The sequence below is a fragment of the Tamandua tetradactyla genome, chromosome 16 (genome assembly GCF_023851605.1).
Source record: "Tamandua tetradactyla isolate mTamTet1 chromosome 16, mTamTet1.pri, whole genome shotgun sequence".
NCBI classification, from domain to species: domain Eukaryota; kingdom Metazoa; phylum Chordata; class Mammalia; order Pilosa; family Myrmecophagidae; genus Tamandua; species Tamandua tetradactyla.
This window is the reverse complement of record NC_135342.1, coordinates 58340275-58359443: the sequence shown is the minus strand read 5'-3', so window position 1 is coordinate 58359443 and position 19169 is coordinate 58340275. Positions and strand designations below refer to the sequence as shown.

The 19169-nt window shown below is 36.4% G+C and overlaps 2 long non-coding RNA genes across 2 annotated transcripts in view; one reads left to right on the top strand and one right to left on the bottom strand.

Moving 5' to 3' along the window:
• Positions 1-10826, top strand: part of LOC143660336 (uncharacterized) — a 40684-nt gene extending 29858 nt beyond the window's left edge. Inside the window, exon 2 of the long non-coding RNA XR_013163963.1 lies at positions 10577-10826. This is a non-coding gene — a long non-coding RNA (uncharacterized LOC143660336). The remainder of the gene's footprint in view (positions 1-10576) is intronic.
• The window catches only part of LOC143660337 (uncharacterized), a 44820-nt gene extending 32327 nt beyond the window's left edge, over positions 1-12493 (bottom strand). The window contains exon 1 of the long non-coding RNA XR_013163964.1: positions 12429-12493. This is a non-coding gene — a long non-coding RNA (uncharacterized LOC143660337). The remainder of the gene's footprint in view (positions 1-12428) is intronic.
• Positions 12494-19169: the final 6676 nt, after the last annotated feature.

Below are 19169 nucleotides of genomic sequence, written 5' to 3'. Positions count from 1 at the left end.
AGACCCCACCCAGACGGGTGGAGACATGTCATCACCTACTCCAGTTTAACAACCACACTTGATCAAATCACATCTCCAGGGAGATGATCTAATGACAGCCCCAAACATACAGCATTGAATAGGGATTAGAAGAAATGGCTGCCTTTACAAAATGGGATTAGTATTAAAACATGGCTTTCCTAGGGTAGGTACATCATTTTAAACCAGCACAATGGGATTAAAACTCATCCTTATGACTCCAAAATTCTCGGTGACTCTCCACTCTCCCTTTCTCTCTACATTAAGTCACCGAATTTCTCTGACTGTATTCATTCATTAGATTAATTCATCTAATTTCCTGTTGCTGGATGAGATCTTGATCAGTTCATAATTAACTACTGAAAGAGCATCTTAACGAAGTTTGCCATCTTTACTCTCTGTTCCTGTTACCACATTACACGTAGATGGTAGAATAATTCTAAAAGATAGGATCCCAACACTCCAAGCCTCCAAACCATTACTTGTTTTCCCTTTGCTGCTAAACTTAATCTCAACAAACATATTCATTCTTATATCCTATCACATCTTCACCTGAACCTCACCTCCCTCATCTAAACTGGCCTCCTTCCCACCTCTCTAACATGGTCTGTTCCTTTCTGCTTCCTTACTTTGACTGATAAAATGCCTACCAACTAAAACACTGTTCTTGCTATCCTTACTTCTTAAAATTGTACCCATTCTTCCCTTCAAAACTCAGTACATGCAACATAAATTTTAGTATATTACTCTGTCCCTTGTTTCTATTCATTCATTTATTCACTTTTTTTTTCCAGATATTAAGTGAATCTGTACTGTGTGTCAGAATGTTCTAATTAGTATTCTTTGGTGTTCAAATATGAGAAACTCAACCTAAACACCTTTAAAAGAAGGATTTATGTGAATGGCAGTGAACACATTATGAGAAAAAGTAGAATTTAAACAACAATGTTTTCTTTATACGCATTTGTGCTTTTGGTTTATTCAACAGCATGGCAGATTTGGACTTCCAAAAAAATAAATCAGAGTTTTTTTTTTTTTTTTTTGCATCTGTGTGGCAGGGGTCACATTTCATTTTTTTCTTTTTTACATGTGAGTATCCTGTTATTGCAGCACCATTTGTTGAATTTTGGTTGGTTGATTGTTTTTTCCTTTGTTTTGCTTGTTTGTCTTGGAGAAGTGCATGGGCTGGGAATTGAACCTGGGTCTCCCGCATGGCAGGCGAGAATTCTACCAGTGAACTATTCTTGCATCAGAGCATTTTAAATTAGTAATTCAAAAGGAGTTTTCTGTAAAAGCACTGAGGTGTTTCAGAGTCCAAAACAAAACAAGATCACAGTTTAAGTTCAGGAAAGCCTGGATCCTAGAACAAAAGTACCACGAGGCCTCTCTGCCATCATCATCTCCCTACACTGGCAGTATATCCCCATCCATGGAAGCCTTTATTTCCTCTTTACACAGTCCACATGTTGGAACATGGCGAAAGAAGTTCCCAATATCACATCTCCCAAATTCAAGGCAAGGTGGCCCGACCATCTTGATATTTCAGCCTATTCCGAATATCCAGTAAAGTCCCTGATTGGTTTGACTTGGGTTGATTGCTGATCCCTTAGCCAGGGGAACATGCAATTCCTCTACCTTCCATGAGGGGTAAAGGGGCTGTTTCAAGAGAAGTGGCAGCTGTGGGCACATGGAATCATAGATATCCATTTCAGAAGTTATAAAGATGAAGGAAACCGAATGTTGACCTCAAGAACATGAGAATAAGATGAACAGATAAGGGGCTGCTCTCTGGACATACTTAAATCCTTTTCAAATCAAACAGGATATTTTACTGAAAGTTATTTTTTTCCTACCCTTTTGGGCACAAATTTGTGATTTTACATTTCTAACCATTAATCCCAATTTTATCATTTTTGTATGGTAACATCTAATGTGAATTCTCTCAATAGCCATACTTGTAGGGAAACACAAGATTAAATTAGACTTGAATATATTTTTCAAGTAACTAAGTTTCATCAGCATGCTTTCACTCCTTCCATCCAACCTTAGTTCTCTTGAGGACTCTTCTGAACCCTCCTCAGTGTAATGAGATTACTCCAGTTAAATTTTCTAAAACACCTTGAATGTTACTGTCCAGATATACAAAAATGTTTGGAACAGATTTACAATTCTACCAGGGAAACAAAGCTGGCAACCCTTCCTGCATTCTTACTTTCCTTCTTCCGTTACACCTGTGCTGTTTTATTTATCTAGCAGAATCCTTCTTGCCAAAATATATATTTAGCACATCTTACTCCTCTAATTATCGTAGCAGAGAGAATCTTCTCAAAGAAACTTGGAGTGGGTCCCTACACAAGAGCCAAATGAGGAGAGGAGTGAGCTGCTACCCAAAAATGTGTTGAGTACAGATCTGTAGGCGATGGTGGGCAGGAGACAAAGCAGACTTGAGGCAGCTGTGGCAAGAGCACTGGACATGGCATCCAAAGATCAGAGAAGTTGGGAAAACTATAGTAATAACATGTGGATTTTTTTTTGGAGTCATTTGAACACTTTCTCTGTTTCAGAGAAAGATCAGGGTAGAAAGCATAAAAACTATAAGATTTACCAAACACTTCCCAATTTCCCTTTCTAAGTCATTATTTAGTACAGTGATTTTTTTCCTTAATTAAAACAATTTGCAATTGATCTTTTGTAGACATGCTTACTGAAGGTGACTAATCTCTGTTTAGGGCCCATCTCTGTATTATCTTTCTCCTTGTCCCTTTATTGATCATCACTACCAGACATTATTCTGAATAACCATCTGTCTTGAATAACCCCCAATTTTTTAATCTTTTAATATTTCTAGAGAATATATGAATGCCTTTTTCATAGGATATGTAATACAAGGCTTTAAATATTACAAAAGTGAGCTATAGTTAACAAAAACAAAACAAGTAAGTTAAGATCCTTAAAATCTAAAAGAATTTGAATTTCAAATGTTATATAGCTATAATATTTGAGAATAAGAAAAATGCTTTTTTGATTGTTAAGATGCATACAACAGCAAGTAAATAGAGTTTTCTAGGCAAAATGAAAAGGACACTATATTGTTCATGAAATTTTGTTGTTGATATTGTCCCTGGAGTAGATTAATTCATAAACTGAGCATGTTTTTCTCTCAAGTAACATATTCAAATCTCCTCTGTGCTGGTTTGAAAGGATGCATGTACCCTAGAAAAGCTATGTTTTAATCAAAATCCCATTTCATAAAGGTAGAATAATCCCTATTCAATACTGTATGTTTGAAACTGTAATCAGATCATCTCCCTGAGTGGTGTGATTTAATCAAGAGTGGTTGTTAAACTGGATTAGGTAACAACATGTCTCCATCCATTTGGGTGGGTCTTGAGAAGTTTCTGGAGTCCTACAAAAGAGGAAACATTTTGGAGAATGAGAGATTCAGAGAGAGCAGAGAATGTGCAGCACCATGAAGCAGAGAGTCCATCAGCCACTGCTTTGGAATGAAGAAGGAAAACACCTCCCGGAGAGCTTTATGAAACAGGAAGCCAGGAGAAGAAGCTAGCAGATGACGCTGTGTTCACCATGTGCCCTTCCAGATGAGAGAGGAACTGTGACTGTGCCTTCTCACTAGAGAGAAACCCTGAACTTCATCGGCCTTCTTGAACCAAGGTATCTTTCCCTGCATGGATACCTTTGATCAGACATTTCTAAAGACTTGTTTTAATTGGGACATTTTCTCGACCTTAGAACTGTAAACTAGCAACTTATTAAATTCCCCTTCTTAAAAGCCATTCCGTTTCTGGTATATTGCATTCCAGCAGCTGGCAACTAGAACATCCTCTAATTCAGAGTTTGAAGATTTTTCTGATTTACTTTTGTTTATACACTGGTGTTCATGTGGTGACTGCACTTTTGTTTCTCATATCTTCAGAATTCCAAAACTGATAATATAATTTAAATCAAAGGGAAGAGTACAGGATTTTTGTGTGTTTTTCATTTGTGACAAAGCCCATAATTTTTCTCTTTTCTTTGATTGAATCTTGTATATACTATTTTAAATGGAAGAATTGTTCTCCAAGATAAGCTGGAATCTTTTAAAGAAGTGTGAGTGTGAGTTCTTGATAGTACATGATTGCTCAGATCATCTTCTCTCAGCTTTGAAGTTTATGACCTATTCTGAGAACTTTGACAGTTTCTAATTTCTTCCATCACATTATCTGTGATTGGAAATCATGTATTCAAAAAATGATTGTCATTTCAATACTGTCTCATGGTGTCATCTGGTAAAATATATTTTAAGTAAGAATTAAAAAAATAAGTTCAAACTAAAATTCATCCACATAGACCACCTCCATGTAAATGCCCCATCTTGCCTCACCTATGCAGATAATCACATGAAGAGATACCTGTTTATAGTCCTAAGATTATTTGTGTGATATCACCCTCAATTTCTCATTCCCCTATATATATATGGCTTTTGACATCTAAGGAAAGACCTATTCTCATTTTAAATGCATTAAATATTGAAACATATATATATATATATATATATATATATATATATATATATCAGAATAAAGAAAATTTCAGCAAATACATCTTTTGAAAGAAGAAAAAAGCATTCAAATAATATAAACTAACCATCTAATTACCTAGATTAATAAAATTGAATTCCAGGTGGGCCCAAAGAAGTCATTAGTACCAAATATGTCACAGAAATGTAGGGACAGAGTCTGAAACAGATATAGATTATTTTAATTCTTACCAGGTGCTCTTTTCACCATGACTCTCTGCTATGCAAGTGTAAGAGAATTAAAAAAAAAAAATAGTAGAAATGAGAGAAGTAATTTGGATGCAAAAACACATACAATTCATCCCTACTGGGTATTTTTTCACTTTGGGATGGGGAGGAGAGGAGAACCTCAGAAGTAAAATGATAGTTGAAATAAAATGTGCTAGACAGTCTACCAGGGGGAAATGTTAAACTTTGTCAGATCATTAATTCCAGGAAAAGGAGAAACTGGGATTTCTCCGAGATTCATCAGGTTTAAAAGGTTAAAGGTAAGTTTTGTAGCCTGAAAGATGGATTGTATTCTATAAACCACTAGTTAATTTATAAAACACAAGTTTTATAAATAATGTAATTCCATTTAGTATCCATTCAATTAGCTGACCTTTTCAACCGGCACTCAATAAATCAATTTTGGGGAAAGGATTCTAAAATAAATTGCAAAATAAGTAACAATATGCTCGTTAAATTAAATTTTCCATGATTAGTTATAATAATGAAAAGAGAAATGGCTCAAATGCCTAAGAGCATAGGACTCCTTAAATAAGTTTCTACGTGTCTTCAAAAGAGAAACTAATGTGACCATTTATAATGAAAATTGTCTGGAGAATCATGAACAATTCTTTGTTAAAATAGTGAGAATAAAGGCAGAATGTAAAATTACCAAGGTGTTGGACATGTTCCAATTAGAAACACTTATAAATGCAAACTCTTAAGAACCTGGAGATTATATAAGTGAATGTTCAACTTTCCCTTTTCTCCCTCTCTTTCTCTGACTCACAACATCTTTAATAAATGCATTCCAAATCCCCTGACTCATCTCATTTCCACTGCTGTATCTCATTCCCTTTTCAATGTCTCCCCCCAGTAATTTGGGACATATCCGGAGTCACACAAGTCCTTTGGAGAGCTGACCCAGGTATTTTTTTTCCTCCTTTCTAGATGACCTTGGCTACCAACAAAAGAATCAGAGAGTCATCTTTGATATTGCAGCTGCTGTTGTAGCTTTCCAAGAGAGTAGTGCTTCTTTTAGGAATGAACTCCTTATTGACTATAAAGCTGTGAAACTAGACAGCAAACTCAGGCAGCAAACTAAATCCACTAGGAAATCTATAACAATCAGGCTCAATGAAAGAGTCAAGGCTCCACCAGACCCAGGAACACGCATTTCAGTCTTGGATGGATGCCACTCACCATTCAGAGTGCATTTAGGTTGCCCATTTAGAATTTGCCTGTTGCATGAAGTAAAGCCATCCACAAAGCTCTGAAACACTCCATGCACCCAATTTCTAGGCATGAGAAATGAGCTCAGACTTCTCTTGCTCCTTGTTTTTAAGAAGCTTATGTTTCACTGATGCCACCTGTTAGTGAGCCTTACACTTTCTCCTGCCAAAGGGAAACTCTCACAGGTCTCTTCTAGTCAGGGTTTCTTTAACCCATCTGTGCTTTATCACCTGCTGTTTGCTTTTCCTATAGAAGGCGCTCACCCAGCACCTAACACATAGTGGACGAATGTAGTAGATGAACTCAATGAAAAGTTTTCAGTTATTCAATCATTCATCTGATGAGGGCTTTCTTTAGGAAATGAAAAGTATAATTTGATGACCCTTTCTTACATTTAGAACACACTCATGAAAATAGGGGCTTCCCTTCATTTTCCTACAAAATGTTTATATATCTTAATTCATGTGAAAAAATATAAAACACTATACTTTCTAGTAATCTTCCCCTTATCTTAAGAAAAATATTGTTAACACTTTCTTTCAGAAAAAAAAAAACTTGTCTTATATATAATACAATCTATTCTGTTTTAAAATTATCATACATATATATTCCTAATTTCCATATTTTCTTTTGCATTTAATAAAAGCCCTTAGGAATATGCTATTTTATTAGCTCTTTCATTTTTTCATTCATTCATTTGGTCACCTGACAAATATTTTTTGAACACTCACTACAGGCCTTGCCTTCTACCAGTAGCCAGAGATTAAAAATGGACCCCGAAAGTCAAAGTCAAGGTCAGTGGCAGGGGGGAAACATAAAAGTGCATAAATAATGGGGTCCTCACAGCTTTATGAGTACTACAGAAGAAGGGCACAAGGTGCAATTATTTGACATAGTAGAGAAGGAACCCCTATGTAAGTTGTCTTCCTAACTGAACCCAGATGGTGGGGAGGAGTCATCTAGATGAAGCATGTGAGTGAAACCCCCTACACTGAGGGAATGGAATACACAACACTGCAGACATATAAATAAGCTTGGCTAGTTTGAAAAACAAAGGAAAAGCCAACATGGCTGAAATGTAGTGAGAACATTGAGTGAATAGAAACGATGCTGGAAAGAAAAGTTGGCTTCAGATTATTCGAGGCCAAATAGGCTAAATTAAGGATTTTAAACTTTATTCTCAAAGCAATGAGAAGACATCAATGGCTTTTAAGCAAGCAAATGAAATGGTTTAGAAATGGTATTTTTGACTGCCTCATTCTACCTGGGGCCCAGGTAAAAAGCCCTTCCAGTAGATGACATGAAGATGAAGAGGAAGGAAAGTCTTCAATATTTATTTTGGAGGCAGAGCACATAAAAAATGGTGATTTCTGATATTAGCAGAGTAAGAATTATTAATTTCATCTCAAAGAAAAGGAAATTGGTCCTCGAAGGTATATGTGCTAGGGGTTCATAAATCTAAAATGCATTTTTCTGCTATGCGGTAGTTTCTTTAGTTAAAATTTAAATTTATATTCAAAAAATGTTTAAGAGACATATGGTACTCAGCAGTGTTGTTCATCAAATACTCCTAGTTCTCCCAAGGACATCCTGTCCGCACTTCCCTCCATGTTATGTTTGGTTTGGCTAAAGAAATATCCTGCTTTGGCCAACATAATAGGAACATCAGGAACCCTTGCTAAGTCTGGGTGGGAGCTTTAAGAAAACCACATTATTTGCCCATTTTTTTTTTCCTATATAACACATTCTAGATGAAGGATGGTTTACCAGCCTGACCCTCAGAATGAAGTTAAAACATGGAACAGATCTCCAGCGAACCTGTGATGATGCTGTAGTAAGAACAAGTAATTCGTGTTTGTTATTTTAAGCTATGAAGGATTTTGGAGTTGTTTTTACTACAGCAAAACCTATCCTGTTCTGACTGTTACATTATATGCCATTATTCTCATTCCCATATTTTAAAATTAGGGGGTACACACACAGCATCACCAATAATTTGCAGAGAGGGAAGCAGAAGGCAAGATTATCTGACACCAGATACAATGCTTCCCTCACCATCACAAAAATCTTCCTCCAAATATAGCTAATACAAGGACCCAGGGAATTCAAGAGCAGCTTGGTGAATGAAGGAAGTTCTAGACTTGAATGTAAAGCAAGATGGGCCTCACGTCAGTTGGACACAAACAGTAGAGCTATTTTGACACTTTGAGAAATCATTGCATGGGTTTCTTGTAACTGAGAAGGGACAATTAAAAGGAAAGTTCTCAAAAGGAATTAAGTATTATAATGTCTATATTAAAATGTATGACACTGAAGAATCATTTCAGCTTGAAATGCATTTTAAGATTACAATGAAAGAAAAGTGTTAGAGAATAAGTGTATGACGTTCTAGGCAGATACAATCAGAAAAAAACATATTTTTGTTTTGTTTTGTTTTTTTGTTTTCATCAAGAGAAATATAGACAGGTTCACATATTAATGGGCTCTGGGACTAATGGCAATGGGGTCGCGGAAATTACTCTAACTTTGGCTTGTCAAAACAACTCCATCATTTCAGAAATAAATTCTACAGCATATGTCAGGGTCAGCTATGTGGCAGTAAAGAATTCCGTTTCAGTTCAAGTGGTTTTAAATGGCTCTGGCTGCACCCTTAGTTCTCCTTCCCCTAAGAATGGTTGTTAGGGAAGATCAACATATGGCAAATTTGGCCATGAAACATCATTAGTGACAAACACTCACAAGTGCAGATACTTGGAAGAATTTGAAAAGTACAAAGAGTTGTGGGGGCTCCGATACTATATCGATTTGGAGATGTTGCTATTTTTTTATGCCTAAAGGGATAGTATGATTTTTACCTCACCAGCATTCATTCTTTTACTGATCTAACTATAGTCTGCAGTTTTTATTTAGGGATCCATCCTAAATCTGCATGACTCATTTCTGTGGCCACAGTGATTGGCTTAGGGCCGAACCTCAGATTTTCTGGCCCTCCTTAAAAAGAGACTTTTCATGGGATTTCTCATTGTGAGGGTGTAAGATCAGAGCTTCTCAACCCACCTTATTACAGGGAAAGGAGAGCCTGCCTGAGAATAGAGCCAACTTGAAAAACAGTAAATGGGAGACAGAGTGAAACTGGGTCGAGTAATGATATAATATTTCACACATCAAATCATATCCTCAGCCTGGACTTGTCTGCGACTTGAGCCAATGAAAGTTATTTTTGTTCCTTTAGTTTGATTGGGTGTGTTTATTGTTATTGCTGCAGTTACGGTAGTATTTTTGTGTCTTTTTACTAAAAGAATACTAAGTGATACAATACTCTCAAGTTGGAAGATCTCTAAGAATATTTTATAATCATCAATTCGAAATCCCAATTGACAATGAAATATATTTAATTATCTAACCAGTAAATATCTTTGGAGCTCCTTCTTGCTTTTGAGACTGGCATTGGTGAGAGTCCTGTACAGATCTGACCTTCAAGAACAGCATTATTTAGCTGGAAAGGGAAAATGAATAGATGATTCGAAATTACAGAGCAATCAGGGCAGAGATAGTGGAATTTGTAAGAACACAGAGATGTGGCAAATAACCCTGTTCTGGTTTGCTAGCTGCTGGAATGCTATATAGCAGAAATGGAATGGCTTTTAAAAAATGGGAATTCAATAAGTCACAAGTTTACAGTGCTAAGGCCATGAAAATGTTCCAATGAAAGCAAGTCTATAAAAATGTCCAAATTAAGGCACCAACAAGAGGTTACCTTCATTCAAGAAAGGCCAATGAAGTTCAGGGTTTCTCTTTCAATTAGAAAGGCACATGGTGAACCTGATAATGTCTGTTAGCTTTCTCTCCAGGCTTTTTGTTTCATGAAGCTGTCATGAGGGTGTATTCCTTCTTCATCTCCAAAGGTCTCTGGTTGGATGGGCATGGCTCTGGCTCTCATCATTCTGAAGTTTTCTCCAAAATGTTTCCTCTTTTCAAGGATTCTAGTAAACTAATCAAGACTCCCCTGGAATGGGTGGAGTCACATCTCCCTCTAATTAATACCCACACTTCGGTGAATCACAGCTCCATGGAGATAAACTAATCATGTCTCCAATCTAAAGTACTGAATAGGGATAAAAAGAAAGGGCTGCTTCCAGAAGATTGGATCAGGATTAAAACATGGCTTTTCTATTGTGCATACATTCTTTCAAACCAGCACAAACTTTGCTGGCATTGGGCATGATATTCTTGAAGAATCAATGCCTCAGCTCATTTCTGGGTGCAGAAATCAACTCCTGAGTTGAGGTACTACTCCAGGATCAGGCTTATCATTTCAGTGTACAGGATGCACTTCCCTGATGCCTGCAACAGGAAATTGCTTTTCTGTCTTGGAATTTCTGATTCCCACAATTGCTACTTTCCCCATCCCATGAACTTAGCATCCAGGAAAAAGCTCCCACCTATAGCCCAAACATCTGAAGGTTGCTTTTCTACATCAACGCAGACAATCCTTTCTCTTTGGAGTGCTCTCTGCTTCAGTCTTCTTTTCTGTTTTTACAGATTTCCTTCAAAGTCTGTTCGTCCTCTGATCTGTATGATGTGGCCTGTCCCCTCTCACTGGATATGGAAGTCAGAGCCCTGTACAAGGCTGCAGAGGTAGCAAGTCCAAAGCAAGAGCCCTTGGGGCTTCCTTGAAGGATTTACAGTTTCCTTCAAATAATGGCAATATTGTAAACAACTGAGAAAGCCAATAATTTTTTAAACAAATTCAGGCTGTGGGAAGAGAATTAAAACCAGATGTTTGAAAATGCTTCTCTTGTTATGGGATTTTGTTCCTGAAAACAATATGTTTTACCTGTTGAAAGCTCATGCATTATAAAAAGGAGATAGAAAAGAAAGCTTCAAAAACAGTTAACTGGCGGGCCGCGGTGGCTCAGCGGGCAAGAGTGCTTGCCTGCCATGCCGGAGGACCCCGGTTCGATTCCCGGCCCCAGCCCATGTAAAAAACAAACAAACAAACAAAATATAATAAAACAAGAAAATGTTTAAAGATGTTTCCCTTTCTTCCTTCCTTCCATCCTTCCTTTCTTCTCTCTGTCTTTCCTTCCCTTCCTCCCTTTCTCTTTAAAAAAAAAAAAAAAAAAAAAAAAAAAACAGTTAACCTAGGAAATATAATTTACTTTTAAATCTATTTGCAAAAATTAATTGCTTTGAAACCAATCATTGGTTAAAATCATAGAAAATTGGCAATTTATCAAGTTCGAATCACTTGCCCCCTTACACCCAAAATTATACACGGATACGGAGATCACAATTTTATGCACAGACACACACACACACACACACACACACACACACACGGTTAGGTTTATTATAGAAATTAAAACTGAATTAGAAATAAAGATAAAAACTAAAATTGGAGTTAGATCTTAAAATAGCTGTATCATCCATTAAAAACTAATTTAAAAAATAATTAAACACATACAAACACATTTGTTGTCATTAAAATATTCTGTAAGTGATATTATATAATTTTCTATTCAAATATATGTATCATGTTATATTAATATTTTATATTGTTAATAAAGAAAATAATGTTAGACTATTTTATCTTATCACACATTACATTTTAGAGTATTTTATATTGAACTTTATATTATTGTGCTAATAAATATGTATTTGAGAAAGCATTTAAAAATATCTTGCCACTCAATGTTTGATTAAAAAGTAAAGGGTTGCAAGCGGGCCACGGTGGCTCAGCAGGGAGAGTTCTCACCTGCCATGCCGGAGACCTGGGTTCGATTCCCTGCCCATGTAAAACTAAAAGAGTAAAAGGTTGGAATTTCTGTGTTAGATTATTAACTGCATGGGGACAAAGATCCTTTATGTCATTGGTTTTCACCTCCAACGTTTAGCAGTGTGCCTTATACATTAGGTGCTTATTGGGTAACTGAATGAATGAAAAGAAGAAATTATTATTATTATTATTCTAAAGTTACCTAGAAATATGTTACCAAGAAAATATTATTTTCTAAAGTTACCTAGAAAATATTATTATCAGACAATCATTAATTTCTTGCTAAGAGTTTGGGCCTCAACATTTTGCACTGTGTCTTTGTTCGCATTATCTTTATCTGAGGCTAGATTTTTATCTTCCAATACTTGTTAAGCACAAACAATTGTTTGATGAATGAATACAGGATAAGGAGACAAGCACTATTATACTTGTGTTTACATCTCCTGTAGAACAGACTCAGTACCACATTATAATAAAGAGTTGTGTTGCCTCCAGCAAAATGCCAGAGATGTGAGTTCTCTCTTCCGTTTTTGCCACCCTGAGCTGTTAGATTTCTTATCAAATGATAGAGGTTTGGATTTGGAAAGCTTAAGCAGTTTAAAGAAACTTCATCACCTGTATTTGTTGAAGAGAAGAAATAAGTTTTCATCTAGCTTAAGAAAACTCTTTTACAATATACGCTTAACCTGCAGTGTTCCAGAATTTCATCATAGACTGTTGAGAGCAGATGTAACAAATGTTTCTAGAATCCAGGGGACAAGCACCAAGTTGAGATACTCGGGTCCATTTGATAATGGAGAATACTTGACTAAGATGTATCACCCACTTCTTAAATTATTTGCAGTAGTTCAGAGACAAATGCACAATCGAAGCCTGGATTTCAATATGAAGCATTAATTTAAAAGCTTCCCTTGGGGATTTTAAGTGAACCTCTAAGAGAATAGTAACTCTTAGCCTTTTATGATGATTTTGTTTGTTTTTAGATCATTTTAGAAAGGGTGGGATTTTGTGTGGCGTTTTCTAATCACACAGCTTAGAAAATATTTCTTTATGCGAATTGCATTAATAGGGTTAAAACAAAGCCATGATCTTGCCAATGAGATAGTAACAGTATAAACCATTTTTAAATAATTGCTTTTTTCCTTTTTCATTTTTAATGTTGGACATAGCAAGGAATAAGTCCTTTAACATATTTCTCAAGGGATTTCATCTTTGGATTCTCCATGTTTTGAGTAGTGGGGGTACTTATTCTCTTATTTATTCTCTGTCCTCTAGTGGGGAAGAAAGATTTTCTCTAAACAATCCTATCCTTTTGCCCCACCCTTTACTCCTCCTTGAGGAGGGTAGGAGTGACCTGATTGATAGGTGCAGCCAGCAGTCCCCATTTCTCTATAGGGTGGAGGTAATCAATTCCAAATCCACAACGCAGGTTAATTTGGTTTACGTCTGTCTTGTCTCCTTCCCTGACAACTGGAAGGGGACAGGGAGATAGTCTGGGTTTTGCTTCACATTCCAATTATTACAAATCTTGGGTTAATGTGTGTGTTGGGGGCAGAGGAGTGGGTAGTTCAGGTGATGAAAGTGGAAAGGATATTAAAACACCCACTACTGCAGCCATTCCTAAGCTAAATCTTCTAATCCACCATTTATTGGAAATAAAACTGATATGGAGGATTCTAACTCATAGCAATATTTGTCCATCTTGATTGTTTTCTAACTCAGGATAAAAACTCCATAATACTCTTGATCGGCTGCGCTGAAATCCATTATCTATCCATTACACCTACATATATCCTGCTTTGAAAGTAAACCAAATTATTTACGCTGTTCAAATATTCCGAATCTCTCATAACCTCCTTTATCTGCATGAGATACTGCCCCAATCTCATTTTTGTTGACTGGAAGACTCTTATTTATCTTTCAGGACTTACAGTATATGGTATTTGCTCTAGGGCAAGAGTCTAGAACTGGTGGTACAGCTTCTCTTGAAATGGGAAAATCCTGCAGCCTTGAACCTATTATCGCTAAGGTAAGAATTAGCAAACTATAGCCCACACATTGAATCTGGCTCACCAGAAGTTTTGTAAGTGGCCTTTTACTGGAGCATAATAATACCCCTTCGCTTATGCATTGTCTATGACTGCTTTTGTTAGAATGGCAGAGTTTAAGAGTTGCTGCAGAGACCATATGGCCCCCCCAAAGCCTGTAATACTTATTAACTGGCCTTTTACAGAAAATATTTACCAACTTTTCTTTAAGAAACAATTGGCTAAAATCAAATAGCAGCAATGCCTTTAAGATAAAAGCAGTATTTTCTAGTTCACTGCAAGCCCTGTCATCTCCTGCCGCATTACACCCATAGGGTATCATTCATTTGTGCTCTCAGCCTGGCTCCCATTTGCATTTGAGTGTAGGACTCCTTCTTAAAAGAGATTACCTTTATGACCACAAGCTGGCATTGGCATCTCTTCTGTGTTTCCATAAAAGCCTGTGCACACCTTAATTATGCATCTAGTATATTGTTTTGCTATCAATTTGTTTATCCCCCTTAGAATGTGAACTCTTTATATAAAGTATGTCAAAAAAAACTTCTACAACTTCTAACAGCAGCTTCTGACACCAAGATGGCTTGCAATAACTCAATTCCATTCAATTCTGACTCTGACTACCTGGAATCAGGCCAGGCTCCCCAGGGGATAATCCTCCACGTGATTGCTCTGCAGGTCCCAAAGTTTGGGTGCACAGCCCATAAGCATTCTGACCAGCTAGCTACTAATTCTGGGGTTCCCACCACCCCGTTAGGTTCAACAATGCACTGAAAGGACTCACAGAACTCTCTGAAAGTGCTCTTCTTACAGTTACAGCTTTATTATAACAAAAGGAGACAAGAAGTCAAAAGATGAGACACTTAAGGCACGATTTGGGAGGGTCGTAAATACAAGCTTCCATGTCTTCTCCACTTGGAGTCAGAAAGCGTCGCCTCCCCGAGGTTTTGTTTGTTTTTACCACCTTGTTCTTCAGAGTATATAATTTCTATTAAACTCATTTCAAGTTCACTTACTCTTTCTTTATCATCTCCAATCTGCTATTAAACCCATTCAGTGAATTTTTGTTTTTGCTTCCGATTTTGTAGTTTTTAGTTCTAGTATTTCTATATAGTTCTTATTTTAAGTTTCCACTTCGCTGCCAATGTTTCCTATCTTTTCACTCAGTATAACCATATTTTCCTTTATATTCTTGAGCTTAGTTATAATAGCTGCTTTAAAATCCTTGTCTACTAATTCTGACACATGGGGTATCTCGAGTTCAATTTCCATTGATTTTTTTCCTCTTAGGTTTCAATTTTCTATTTTTATGTTGAAGTAATTTGGGATTGTATCATAGACATTGCAAATGATAATTTGTAGAGGCTTCTGAAAAGTATTGTTTTATGTGTTTCAGTAGCCAGTTAACTTGGGTTACCTCAAACCGACAACCTCACCAGTTAACATTTTAGTTCTGTTCTTTTAACCTTACCCTAAGGATTAGCCAGAGGTTTGTCTGCAGGATTTCCATCCAGGTTGTAGCCACCCTGCAAGGTGCACACTGAGGCATACTAGCCTCATGACAAGGCTTAAGAGCAGCTTACAGAGTGCTATTCTTTTCTTCCAAGTGCCAAATAGCCTTCATTATTTCCCTGCTTTTGTTTGCTTTCCCATGACATTTTAGAGTTGGTGATTTAAAAAAGAATTGTTCTGTACTTACTGCTGTTATTTGGAGGAATGCTAGTTTGATAAGGGTTATTTGGACATTACCAGGAATAAAACAACTGCTTAATAGTTTATATTTAATAGTTTTATCCTTTGGGGGCATCTGTGCTAGTGTCTCCTGAAAACACCGTCTTACTGAATGCTCACCATCAGTGTCCCTGCTCAGTGCTTTGTCTCATATTTACTGATCAAGAAATTGAAGATTAGAGAGAATAAGGCATTGGCTAAAGATCCACAGAACATGAGTTGCAGAAATAGGATTCAAACCCAGTTGTGATGGAAGCTGGTGAGTAATCTTCCCACAGTAGCAAGCAGCCTCTATCTGTATAGCCTGATAATCTGTTGGCCAAAGAGCCCCTTCTATTTGGGGGCAAGCTATGCTCCATAGATAAGGTGTTCATTTATGGTAGGGCAAACGAATGAGAAAAAAAATTATTGTAAAAGCAAGTTCCGTGATTTAAACTTGTTTTCTAAGAATTTCATATATTTGCATTTATGTTTTTCTTCTTAATTTTCATATTGTCTTATTTGACAGGATGGTTAAAAAAAAAGTTACATTATCACTGTACTGCTTCTCCACCACTTATCCAAATCTAATTACCAAGAACATGAAAGTTTACCTTTATTCTTAAGCATTAAATGTCAAATCTTCCCAAATATGAGGCAACCATTGGCACGTTGTCACTAATTTGTGATTTTTGTTGGCTACACTTTAAAGAATTTAGCTACACTTCTATCTGCTCCCTCCAAATGAGTGGATTTTTCTCCTATGTGTTTTCTGTCATGGTCACTGCTGGGCACACTCCACAACCTTCTTCTATGTAGGACAGATTCACTGCACTGTCCACATGGGCAGGTCTATTTCCCCAGGTGGACCAATATGTCTTCTTGGGCATTTGGAACTTGAGTGAAAACTCACAGGGATTGAATTCAGTTGGGGCTAATCAATGGAGGAACTTGAAGATCCCCCATACCAGGCTGGTAAATTTTCTTCCTGAAATTTGCATTTGTAGTCATTCTTTGGATTCTTTCTGTGAGTAACCTTATTTTTCTCATATCAAATTCTTCTTTATCCTTACAATAAGGATACAAAAAAGGACTTTTTTTTTTTTATCAAAAGGGTTTTGGTTGTGTTTCCAAAAAAGCAAAAGAAGCTATACATAATGATATATAAACAAAACAAAATGTTCAAAAAGTAATTTAGTTATAAGATAATGGCAGTTTGAAATTGCCTCAGTCTGTTTAAGCAGGTTATATTCTGAGGAAGAAAAGATTAGAATAAGTAAAAGTATTTTGATTACCAGATCTAGCAAATAAAAATATAGAAAACCCAGGTAAATTTAAATTTAAGATAAAACACAAACACTCTTTTAGCATATGACATGAAGAAAATGCATATACACACTTACACTAAAATATTCACTGTTTATCTGAAATTCAAATTTGACTGACAACCATATATTGGCTGGTAAAGCACCAACACAGCTCAATTTCCCAGGTAATTGGCAGTGATTAAGCAGTAATATTCTATCAACATAGTCTTGCCACACCATGGAAAATTCACTAACATAAAATCTCTATCCATGATAATTTCAGGCAGAGGATGAGAGAACATGAAACAATCAATACTCTGAACAGACAGCCTCAAACCACTTTGCCCTAAACTTTTTTATCCCTAAGAGTAAGGCATGTGGTTTCCTTTATTTCTGTTCATTAATATTATTTCCTTCATTAATATAATGGTGAAAATGACTATTATCTTACAGTAATCAATATCTTCAAATATGTCTATGCCCATGAAAAGGGGATTGTAAATGAAGTTTTGTTATGGAGAAAAAAAAAAAAAGAAGACGAATATCTGGAAAGGCATTTTACTTCATGTTGATACCTTACTTACCTGTTACACTTGCACACATTTGCAGGGAGGCTTTCCAAATAAGAACAAATAAGTCAGAACAAAGAACTTAGTCCATGCAGTCAAAGGATTAAATAAGGCAAGAGATAGATAGAAAACAGGGGCCAAAACATAAGGGAAGGACTAAAACTAGAGGTTAAGAATGAAGGTTAATGCTGAGAAACCAAGATATATGATTGGGATATTGTGTAAGACTGTATTTAACTGTCAATTCCAAGAGTAGGTTCAATGAGGTGTGTCCACATACCATGGGAGAGGATTTATAGCTTAGCGGAACAATGGATGGTAATATAACACTCACCATTCACTCATTCATTCTCTTGTAGACATAATTATGGTACATTATACTATGTGCTGAAGATTCATGAGTTATCTCAAGGGACTGGGGCTATTACTCTCCACTGACTATAAATAGATCTAATACTTATTGACTTATTTTTCTTGGTTAAATGCTTTTTCTAACATTGTGTGAAGAAGGATTATAAGTGGAGTGCATACAGTTGTCTCAGGGAAAAGATGTTGCCAGCGTCTCTGAGGGAGGGAGCTCAATGAAGCTTTATACTTCCAATAAAGTTGTCTGTATCCTTCCTGCCAGAAGAAACTTCAACATAAGGCAGTGCATCAGTGATGCAAGTTTTCTTCCAGCACAGAAGTACAAGGGGGCGAATGAACATTATTCTGGACTAAATTCAACATTATGGCTCCTGCAAAATTGACCATAAGTAAGAAACATGGAAAGCACTCAGGGCTGTAAAACTGAGGAAGAATTTGCTGAGCAATGGCTGTATGTACTGCTTATGCAACTGGCATCTGCTTGAAAAATTGTATAAAGATAAAAGCTACAGAAAATTGCAGAGTCTGACATTTATGATGGTGAGGAATTCAATACATTGCTAACATCAGAGCCCCACTACTAGAAGATTAAAAAGATCTGGGAACGCTTCGCCCCTTTGAAATCATAAATGGCTAAGACAATGGTAAAAAATGAAGGGTGGTCAAGCTAAGCTTTATTTTTTATCTTTCAGAAGTGTGGGTTAGTGCAATAAATGTGATATGCACCTGGCTTCTAAACTAATTTAACTGCAGGGTGGGTTTTCTATAAGAAATGACTTAGTGTCTCTTACCTTAATTTCCTTACCTATAAAAGGAAAATAAGCCTAGGGTTACCATGAAATTTAGATGAGAGCATGAATAGAAAATGAGTGATAGGTAAAGAATTCTAGTAAGTTTGCACTCTCCTTCAATGTGTGAAATGGCATCAATGCACTCCTGTTACAACTGAACTATATTCTTTCACATTGTGTTAATTGACCAATTTAATATACCCAACCTACAGATTGAAACTTACCTCTGTCCATTAGAGGCAATATAATTTCAAATGAACTTTACCATTTTATGAGGCCCTTAGAGTTCTGGATAATTAATGGATTTTTGATAAGATAAGATTATCTTTGAGAATTTTCCAATTTAGAATTGTGTCTATGCTGCCCTGACATTTGATTGACAGGTAGACTAGTTACACCAGTTTTTTTGAGGGGCAACCCATTTTCATAGAAACTCAACATTATTTGACCGATAAAATCAGAAGCTACCCATAAATTTGGCACTTTGGAATTTTTTTTTAACTTCAGTGCTTATACAATTATTTTCCTTGAAACAAAAATTGTAAAAAGGACACGTGATTTTGGCTTA